The 11,778-nt window shown below is 41.7% G+C and overlaps 1 protein-coding gene across 2 annotated transcripts in view; it reads right to left on the minus strand.

The window, feature by feature from the left end:
- NET1 (neuroepithelial cell transforming 1) overlaps positions 1-11,778 on the minus strand; it is a 73,213-nt gene that overhangs the window by 60,147 nt on the left and 1,288 nt on the right. The window lies entirely within an intron of this gene.

Genomic DNA, 11,778 nt, shown 5'->3' on the forward strand with positions numbered 1-11,778 from the left:
GTAGACAAAGAAACCCCCAAAGGAAAGAGAAGGAGGACTCTCCAGAAAAGCAGCTAAGTAATACAGAGGCATGCAACATGACAGAAAAAGAATTCAGAATAAGGATCCTAGAGTGCATAAACCGGATGGAAGAAAAAATCGACAACCTCTGCAAGAAGCAAGAAGAAACAGATGAAAAAATCGATAACATATGGAAGAAGCTAGAAGAAACAGATGAAAAAATCAACAACTTAAGTAAGACCCAAGAAGAAATGAAGAGTGATATAGCTGCAATGAAAAACTCCATTGAAAGTATCAGCAGTAGACTAGGAGAAGCGGAGGACCGAATTAGTGAATTAGAAGACAAGGAAGCAAAACACACCCAAAATGTGCTGCAATTGGAGAAAAAAATTAAAAGACAGGAGGAGAGCCTAAGGGAGCTTAGGGACAACATGAAACGAAACAACATACGAATAATAGGGGTACCAGAACAACAGAAGGATGAACAAGGATTAGAAAACCTATTCGAAGAAATAATATCAGAAAACTTCCCTGAGGTGGGGAAGAAAAAAGTCACACAAGCCCAGAGAGTCCCAAACAAGGTGAACCCGAAAAGACCCACACCAAGACACATCATAATTACCATGGCAAATGTTCAGGACAAAGAGAGACTCTTATAGGCTGCAAGAGAGAGACGGAAAGTTACATACAAGGGATCTCCCATTAGATTGTCAAATGATTTCTCAACAGAAACACACCAGGCCAGAAAAGAATGGACAGAAATTTACAAAGTGATGCAAAGCAAAGGACTGAATCCAAGAATACTCTATCCAGCAAGGCTATCATTCAAACTTGAAGGGGAAATAAGAAGCTTCACAGACAAAAAAAGGCTAAGGGAGTTTATCACCACCAAGCCAGCAATGCAAGGAATGCTAAAGGGACTGGTATAAAAATAATAAAAAGCTCAGAAAGAAAACAGCCACACAAAAAAAGAAATGGCTACAAACAAGTACCTTTCAATAATAACTTTAAACGTAAACGGACTAAATGCTCCAAACAAAAGACATCGAGTGGCTGAATGGATAAAAAAACATGACCCGTACATCTGCTGTCTACAAGAAACCCACCTCATTAGAAGGGACTCACACAGACTGAAAGTGAAAGGATGGAAAAATATCTTTCAAGCAAATGGAAAGGAAAAGAAAGCTGGGGTAGCAATACTTATATCGGACAAAATAGACCTCAAAGTGAAGGCCATAACAAGAGATAAGGAAGGCCACTTCATAATACTAAAGGGATCAATACAACAAGAAGATATAACCCTGGTAAACATATATGCACCCAATGCAGGAGCACCCAAATTCATAAAAAAGCTCCTGGAAGATATCAAAGGAGAGATCGACAACAATACAATCATAGTAGGGGACTTTAATACACCACTGACAGCACTGGATAAGTCCTCTAGACAAACAATCAGCAAAGATACAGCAATCCTAAATGACTCACTAGATCAGATGGACTTAATAGACATCTTCAGAACACTTCACCCCAGTGCCACGGAATATACATTCTACTCAAGTGCTCATGACACATATTCAAAAATAGACCATATATTGGGTCACAAGCAAAGTATTCCCAAATTCAAGAAGACTGAAATCATAAAAAGCATCTTCGCAGACCATGATGGCATAATATTAGAAATAAACTACAATAAAAACAACCCAAAATACTCAAACACCTGGAAGCTGAATAGCATGCTATTAAATATTGATTGGGTTACCAATGAAATCAAAGAAGAAATTCAAAACATCCTGGAAACTAATGACAATGAAAACACAACAATCCAAAACCTATGGGACACAATGAAAGCAGTCCTGAGAGGGAAGTTTATAGCTCTACAGGCCTATCTCAAAAAACAAGAAAAAATGGTAGTAAATCAGCTAACTCTACAACTCAAAGAATTAGAAAGAGAGCAACAAGAAAACCCCAGAGTGAGCAGAAGGAAGGAGATAATAAAGATTAAAGCAGAAATAAATGACATAGAGACCAAAAAAATAATACAGAAAATCAATGAAACCAAGAGCTGGTTCTTTGAAAGGATAAACAAGATTGACAAACCTCTAGCCAGACTCACCAAGAAGCAAAGAGAGAGGACCCAAATAAACAAAATCAGAAACGATAGAGGCGAAATAACAACAGACCCCACAGAAATACAAATGATTGTTAAAAAATACTATGGACAGCTCTACTCCAACAAACTAGACAACCTGGAGGAAATGGACAAATTCCTAGAAAAATACAACATTCCAAAACTCAATCAGGAAGAATCTAAAAATCTCAACAGGCCAATTACTATGGAAGAAATTGAAGCAGTCATCAAAAAGCTTCCAGCAAACAAAAGCCCAGGACCAGACGGCTTCACAGGGGAGTTTTACCAAACATTCAAGGAAGAACTAAAACCTATCCTCCTCAGACTACTACAAAAAATTCAAGAGGAAGGAACACTTCCAAGCTCATTCTATGAAGCCAGCATCACCCTCATACCAAAACCAGGTAAAGACAACACAATGAAAGAGAATTACAGGCCAATATCCCTCATGAACATAGATGCCAAAATCCTCAACAAAATCTTAGCAAATCGGATCCAGCAGTACATCAGAAAGATCATACACCATGACCAAGTAGGATTTATCCCAGGGATGCAAGGATGGTACAATATCCGCAAATCAATAAACGTGATACATCACATAAACAAATTGAAAGAAAAAAACCACATGGTCATATCAATTGATGCAGAAAAAGCATTTGACAAAATTCAACACCCATTTTTGATAAAAACTCTCAGCAAGGTGGGAGTAGAAGGATCATTCCTCAACATAATAAAAGCCATATATGACAAACCCACAGCCAACATCATACTCAATGGACAAAAACTAACACCATTTCCCCTAAGAACAGGAACAAGACAGGGATGCCCCCTCTCACCACTCCTGTTCAACATAGTACTGGAAGTGTTAGCCATTGCAATTCGGCAAGAAGAAGAAATAAAAGGCATCCAAATTGGAAAAGAGGAAGTAAAACTGTCCTTATTTGCAGACGACATGATATTATACATACAAAACCCTAGAGACTCCATCAAAAAGCTACTAGACTTAATACATGAATTTGGCAATGTAGCAGGATACAAAATTAACCCCAAGAAATCTGAGGCATTTCTATACACCAATAGTGAACTTTCAGAAAGAGAGATTATAAAAACAATCCCGTTTACCATCGCACCAAAAAAATTAAGCTACCTAGGAATAAACTTAACTAAAGAGGTAAAAGACCTCTACTCAGAAAACTACAGGACGTTGAAAAAAGATATAGAGGAAGACATAAACAGATGGAAGAACATACCGTGTTCATGGATTGGTAGAATCAACATCATTAAAATGTCCATACTACCCAAAGCAATCTATAAATTCAACGCACTTCCCATTAAAATACCAACGGCATACTTCAGAGATCTAGAACGAACTCTCCAAAAATTCATCTGGAATAAAAAAAGACCCCGAATAGCTGCAGCAATCCTGAAAAAGACCAAAGTAGGTGGGATCTCAATACCAGATATCAAGTTGTATTACAAAGCCACTGTTCTCAAAACTGCTTGGTACTGGCACAAGAATAGGCATATAGATCAATGGAATAGAATAGAGAGCCCAGAAATCGGCCCGAACCAATATGCTCAATTAATATTTGACAAAGGAGGCAAGAACATACAATGGAGCCAAGATAGTCTCTTCAATAAATGGTGTTGGGAAAATTGGACAGATATATGCAAGAAAATGAAACTAGACCACCAACTTACACCATACACAATAATAAACTCAAAATGGATAAAGGACTTAAATGTACGACAGGAAACCATAAAAATTCTAGAAGAATCCAAAGGCAACAAAATCTCAGACATATGCCGAAGCAATTTCTTCACTGATACAACTCCTAGCGCACTTGAAACTAAAGAGAAAATGAACAAATGGGACTACATCAAAATAAAAAGCTTCTGTACAGCAAAAGAAACCATCAACAAAACAACAAGAAAACCCACTGTGTGGGAAAACATATTTGCCAATGTCATATCTGATAAGGGCCTAATCTCCAAAATTTATAGGGAACTCATACAACTTAACAAAAGGAAGATAAACAATCCAATCAAAAAATGGGCAAAGGACCTAAATAGACACCTTTCAAAAGAGGACATTCAGAAAGCCAAGAGACATATGAAAACATGCTCAAAGTCACTAATCATCCGAGAGATGCAAATCAAAACAACAATGAGGTACCATCTCACACCTGTCAGACTGGCTATCATCAACAAATCAGCAAACGACAAGTGCTGGAGAGGATGTGGAGAAAAAGGAACACTTGTGCACTGCTGGTGGGAATGCAGACTGGTGCAGCCACTATGGAAGACAGTATGGAGTTTCCTCAAAAAACTTCAAATGGAACTCCCATTTGACCCTGTGATCCCACTTCTAGGAATATATCCCAAGAAACCAGAAACACCAATCAGAAAGGATATATGCACCCCTATGTTCATAGCAGCACAATTCACCATAGCTAAGATCTGGAAACAGCCTAAGTGCCCATCAGTAGATGAATGGATTAGAAAACTGTGGTACATCTACACGATGGAATACTATGCTGCTCTAAAAAGGAAGGAACTCTTACCATTTGCAACGGCATGGATGGAATTGGAGAGCATTATGCTAAGTGAAATAAGCCAGTCAATGAAGGAAAAATACCACATGATCTCACTCATTCATGGATAATAGAGACCATTATAAACTTTTGAACAATAATAGAGACAGAGGCAGAGCTGCCTCAAACAGATTGTCAAACTGCAGTGGGAAGGCGGGAGAGGGTTGGGGGGCAGGAGAGAGGGGGGTAAGAGATCAACTAAAGGACTTGTATGCATGCATATAAGCATGACCAATGGACATAAGACACTGGGGGATAGGGGAGGCTAGGGGACTGTCTAGGGCGGGGGGATAAAATGTACACATATGTAATACCCTTTGTAATACTTTAAGCAATAAAATAAATAAATAAATAAATAAATTTAAAAAAAAAAAAGGGGGATCGATCCAACAAGAGGATATACCCCTGGTAAACATATATGCACCCAATTTAGGAAAAACTAAACACAATAAGGAAAAAAAAAACCCCAAAAACTTCTGGAGGACTTTAAGGGAGAGATCGATAGAAATAAAGTCATAGTAGGGGACTTTTAACACCCCACTGGATTGACTTTACTGGATAGATCTTCTAGACAAAAACTTAAGAAACAGTGACTTTAAAGGAAACACTAGATGAGATGGACTTGACATTTATAGAATATTTCACCCCAAAGCTGCAAAATATACATTATATTCAAGTGCACATGGGTCATTTACAAAAAATAGACTATATGTTAGAACACAAAACAAGTCTCTACAAGTTCAAAAAGACTGAAATCATATGAAACATCTACTCAGTTCACAGTGGAATGAAATTAGAAATCAAGTACAGTAAAAACGCGCAAAAACATTAAAACACATGCAAGCTAAATAGTATGTTATAAAACAACTAGGGGCCCAGTGCACGAATTCATGCACCTTGAAAAGAACTGTGGGTCGCAAGGCTGCGGTAGGCACAGGGGTGGATCTCGGCCCATCCTCCGCGCCCCCGCCCAGCCGCTCCTGCCACAGCCCCTGCTCCCCTCTCTACTGGCAGCCCTGTTCCCACTGCCATTGATCCCACGCACTGATGGCACTGGCCTCAATCAATGTGTGCTGTTAGCAGGTGCGAGTGGGGCTGGCACCGACAGTGGGAGCAAGCAGCAGCTGCTGCTCTGATTGCCCCTCAGGAGTACGGGGAGGTGGAGAAGCCCTCAGGTGCAATCAGTGCCGGCAGCCACTAGCAAATGCGAGTGGCAGCTCCAGGTGCAAGCAGAGCCAGCGCTGGCAGTGGGTGCGATCAGCGGCTCTGGGGCCAGCAGTGAGTGCAAGCAAGGACTTTGCCAGCAGTGGGTGCGAGCAGCGGCTGATCACCCCTTAGGAGCAGGGATAGGTGAAGAAACCTTGAGGGGCAATCAGGGCTGGCAGCCGCTGCTCACACCCGCTGATGGTGCAGAGCAATCAGGACCAGAGCTGGGTGCCAGTAGTGGGTGCGAGCAGGGCTGGCACCAGCAGCAGATGTGAGCGCCGAGCGAGATTGCAGCGCGTGTGAGTGAAGAATTTTCAGTAACTAGCAGAGGCTCTCCCCGATGACAGCAACTGGTGCCCGCCCTGGTCTGGCGCCCCAGCTCACCTGCTCCATCATCCTGCCATGGCCAACACCCGCCATGTTTTGCGCTCTGCTGCCTGCAGCTGACGCCAGCCATGTTCCATGCGCCCCCCCACCCCCCCAGTGGTCAGCACACGTCATAGCGACCGGTTGTTCGGTTGTTCCACTGTTCAGTCTGTTTGCATATTAGGGTTTTATATAAATAGATGATTGGGTTGACAACAAGATCAAAAAAGAAATAAAAAACTTGCTGGAAAGAAATGAAAATGAACACACAACAACCCCAAATCTCTGGGACACAGCAAAAGCAGTCCTGAAATGGAAGTTCATAACACTACAGGGCTACCTCAAAAAAAAAAACCACAATAAAAATTAATAATAAACTATTTATCACTACAACTTAAAGAGAACAACAAGAAAAGCCCAGAGTAAGTAGAAGGAAGGAAATAATCAATATTAGGGCAGAAATAAATGACATACAAAAAACAATACAAAAAAATCAATGAAATCAAAGGCTGATTCTTTGAAAAGATAAACAAGATTGATGAATTGTTAGCTAGACTCAAGAAACACAGAGAGAGAACCCAAATAAGTAAAATCAGAAACGAAAGTGAAGTAATGACTGACACCACAGAAATACAAACGATTTTAAGAAAATACTATGAACATATGCCAATAAACTGGACAATGTGGGTGAAATGGACAAATTACTAGACAAATGCAACTTCCCAAAACTGAATCAGGAAGAATCAGAAAACCCAAATAGGCCAATAATAACTGATGAAATAGAACCAGTAATAATAATAAAAAAAAAAACTCCCAGCAAACAAAAGCCTGGGTCTGGATTGCTTCACAAGAGAGTTTTACTAAGCAGTCAAAGAAAAACACCTATACTCCTGAAACTATTCCAAAAAATCCAAGAGGAAGGAACACTTCCAAGCTCTTTTTGTGAGGCCAGTATTATCCTAATTCCAAAACCAGATAAAGACACTACAAAGGAGAATTACAGGTCAATATCCCTGATAAACATACACGCTAAAATCCTCAACAAAATATTAGCAAATTGGATCCAGAAATATATTGAAAAGACCATACAACATGACCAAGTGGGATTTTTTCCAGGGATGCAAGGCTGGTACAATATTCACAAATCAATAAATGTGATAGATCATATAAACAAATTGAAAGACAAAAATCACATGATCAACATGCAGAAAAAGCATTCAACAAAATCTAATACCCATTTCTGATAAAACCTCTCAGCAAAGTGAGAACAGAGGGGGGGATATCTTAACACTAGAGGCCTGATGCACAAAATTCATGCAAGGGGCTCGGCTCTCACAGCCACAGCGGCTGGTCTTGGCCCTTGCAGCCCCGGCTTCGCCCGGAAGAATATCCAGTCTAATTAATATATTATGCTTTTATTATTATAGATGATAAAGGACATATATAACAAACCTACAGCGAACATCATACCTTATGGGCAAAACTAAAAGCATTTCCCCTAAGAATAGGAACAAGACAGGGATGTCTACTTTCACCACTCTTATTCAACATAGTACTGGAAGTCCTAGACACAGTCATCACACAAGGAAAAGAAAAGGCATCCAAATTGGAAAGGAGGAAGTAAAACTCTCATTATTCACAGATGATATGATATTGTACATAGAAAACCCTAAAGACTCCACCAAAATACTTCTATCTCTTATATATAAAAGGCCCGTGTCTGTCACGCCGTAACACCATCATGACCAAACAAGCAGCGACTCTCATGTCGGGCAGAAGCTACTAGCGGCGGAGAGCTACACGCAGCGGAGGGCGGGGCAGCGAGCTACTCACCCATGATTTTGTGTGCGCTGGGCCTCTAGTATTTAATAAATGAATTTGGCAATGTAGCAAAATACAAAACCAAACCCCCCCATAATTGATGGCTTTTTTATACACCAATTAGAGGCCCATTGCACGGATTCGTGCACCAGTGGGGTCCCTCGGCCTGGTCTGCTCCCTCTCATAATCTGGGACCTCTTGGGGGATGTTGGACTGCTGGTTTCATCCTGATCCCTGCAGGCAGGCCGAGGGACCCCACCCCATATGCCTCTAGTATGCATATGAGATCTTTGGCTAATCTCTTCCCGTCCTCCCCCTCGCCCCTGAGATTCATCATTCTGTTCCATGTTTCCATGCCCCTGCATTGAGCGTCTGCCCCCTGGTGGTCAGTGTGCGTCATAGCTAGTGGTCAAACAGTTGCTTAGGCATACACACACACACACACACACACACACACACACACACATACTAGAGGCCCAGTGCACAAAAATTTGTGCACTCGGGGGGGAGGGGGTGTCCCTCAACCTGGCCTGTGCCCTCTCACAGTCTGGGACCGCTTTGGGGGTGATCACCTGCTGGCTTAGGCCCACTCCCCGGGGGGAATGGGCCTAAGCTAGCAGTCAGACATCCCTCTGGCAGCCTGGGAGCCCTCGGGGGATGTCCACTTGCCAGTGGGGAGCAGGCCTAAGCTGCAGTCGGACATCCTTAGCACTGCTGAGGAGGCAGGAGAGACTCCCACCACCACCACTGTACTGGCAGCCGTCAGCCTAGCTTGTGGCTGAGCAGAGCTCCCCTGTGGGAGCACACTGACCACCAGGGGGAAGCTCCTGCATTGAGCGTCTGCCCCCTGGTGGTCAGTGTGAGTCATAGTGACCAGTCATTCCCAGGCATTCTGTTAGGGTCAATTTGCATATTACCCTTTTATTATATAGGATAGAGGCCTGGTGCACGGGTGGGGGCAGGCTCGTTTGGCCTGAAGGGTGTCCTGGATCAGGGCGGGGGTCCCGCTGGGGTGACTGGCCATCCTGGGTGAGGGGCTGAGGGCCGTTTTCAGGCTGGCCACACCCCATTCAGGGTGGGGGGGTCCTGCTGGGGTACCTGGCCAGTCTGGGTGATGGGCTGGTGGCTGTTTGCAGGCTGGCCAAGCCCCCCAGCGGGGACCATCACCCCATGAGGATGTGGCCATCCTGGGTGAGGGGCTGATAGCTGCTTTCAGGCTGGTCACGGCCCCCGGCCACCCAAGCTCCCAGTGGAGGCTGGCTGGAAGAAGGTATCTGGGATTTATTTAGCTTCTATAATTTAAACTTTGTTGCCTTGAACAGAGGCCACAGCCTGTCAGGGCAGGTGGGAAGCTTGGCTTCCTCCATCGCTGGGGAACCAAGCCTCCTGCTTGCTCCAGCTCCGTGGCTGCCGGCTGCCATCTTGGTTGGGTTAATTTGCATATAGTCGCTCTGATTGGCTGGTGGGTGTGGCTTGGGGCATAGCACAGGTGTGGTCAATTTGCATGTGTCTCTTTTATTAGATTAGATAATTAAGTATCAAAAAGAGAAACTAAACAAACAATGCCATTTACCATTGCAACAAAAATTAAGATAATTAGAAATAAACTTAACCAAGGAGGTAAAAGACTTGTACTGGGAAAACTACAGGATGTTGAAAAAAGAGATAGAAGACATACACAAGTGGAAGAATATATAGTATACATGGATTGGTAGAATCAACATCATTAAAGTGTCCATACTACCCAAGGCAATCTTACAGAATCAATGCAATCCGTATTAAAATATCAACAGCATATTTCACAGATCTAGAACAAATATTCCAAAATTTTATATAGAACCAAAAAAGATCCTGAATAGCCACAGCAATCCTGAGAAAGAAAAACAAAGTTGGAGGGATCACAATACCAGATATCAAGTTATACCACAAAGCCACTGTAATCAAAACAGCCCGGTACTGGTCGAAGAACAGACATAGAGATCAATGGAACAGAACAGAGAACCCAGAAATTGACCCAAACCATTATACTCAATTATTATTTGACATGGGAGGCAAGAGTATAAAATGGAGTCAAGACAGTCTCTTCAATAACTGGTGTTGGGAAATTTGGACATACACATGCAAAAAATGAAACTAGACCACCAACTTATACCGTATGCAAGAATAAACTCAAAATGGATAATAGAATTAAATGTAAGTCGTGAAACCATAAAAATCCTAGCAGAAACCATAGGCAGCAAAATCTCAGCCATCTCTAGTAGCAATATGTTTAAGGATATATCTCCTAGGGCAAAGGAAAATAAGGAGAAAATAAACATATGGGACTACATCAAAATAAAAAGCTTCTGCACAGCAAAAGAAACCATCAACAAAACGAAAAGGGAGGTCACTATATGTGAGAACATATTTGGCAACGATACATCTGATAAAGGGTTAATATCCAAAATATATAAGGAACTCATACAACTTCATAAAAGGAAGACAATCCAATTAAAAAATGGGCAAAGGACCTAAATAGACACTTCTCCAAAGAGGACATACATACAGATGGGCAGGAGACCTATGGAAACATGCTCAAAGTCAGTGATCATCAGCGAGATGCAAATTAACAATGAAGTAGCACCTCACACCTGACAGAATGGCTACCAGCAACAAGTCAATAAATGACAAGGGCTGGCGAGGATGTGGAGCAAAGGGAACCCTAGTCCAACGCTAGTGGGAATGCAGACTGCTGCAGCCATTATGGAAAACAGTATGGCTTTCCTCAAAAAATTAAATATAGAATTGCCATTTGACCCAGTGATCCCACTTCTAGGAATATATCTTAAGAATCTTAAATCAGAAAGAATGTATGCACCCCTATGTTGGTAGCAGCACAATTTACAATAGCTTAAGATCTTGGAAGAAACCCATCAGATTGGATTAAAAAAAAAGCTGTGATACATTTATAGCATGGAATACCATGCAGCAGTAAAAAAGAAGAATATCTTATCCTTTAAGACAGCATGGAGGGACCTGGAGAGAATCATGCTAAGTGAAATAAGTTAGTCAGAGAAAGACAAGTGTCACATGACCTCACTCACATGGGGAATCTTAGAAAATAAACTGTTGAACGGAATGGATCCAGAGACATGGAAGCATGGAACAGAGTGCAGAATCTCTGAGGGAAGGCGGGGGAGGGAAGAACTTGTATTCATATATGCATAACCCATGAAAACAGACAATAGGGAGGTTAAAGCCTGGGGTGAGGGGAGGGGGTGGGCTGGAGAGAGTCAGTGGGGGTAAAAGAGGGGACATATGTAATACTCTCAACAATAAAGATTTTAAAAAAATAAGTTAATGTGAGCATTCTTTTATTTTTAGCAACTATCACTATAAATAGTAATAATAATGACAGTCGTGGCTTATCAAGAACTGGCTCATTTGTTTAAAATAGGTTTTGAAAAAACGGTCCACCCCCCAAATTAAATTCCTTTAAAGGGAACAATAAACCTCAGATCTGAGTTTATACAACAGCTAGCCTGACTTGAGAGTACCTTTAATCTTGGCTATCCAGTCTACAGATTCATTGATTTTACTGGAAAAACAAAATTCCAAGATTAAGTCCTATCACTATCGGTATATTACAGCTCACAGTATTATTATCTTTCTACCCATGGATAG

Source organism: Myotis myotis, unplaced genomic scaffold (assembly GCF_014108235.1).
Source record: "Myotis myotis isolate mMyoMyo1 unplaced genomic scaffold, mMyoMyo1.p scaffold_m19_p_1, whole genome shotgun sequence".
In the NCBI taxonomy this organism is placed as follows: domain Eukaryota; kingdom Metazoa; phylum Chordata; class Mammalia; order Chiroptera; family Vespertilionidae; genus Myotis; species Myotis myotis.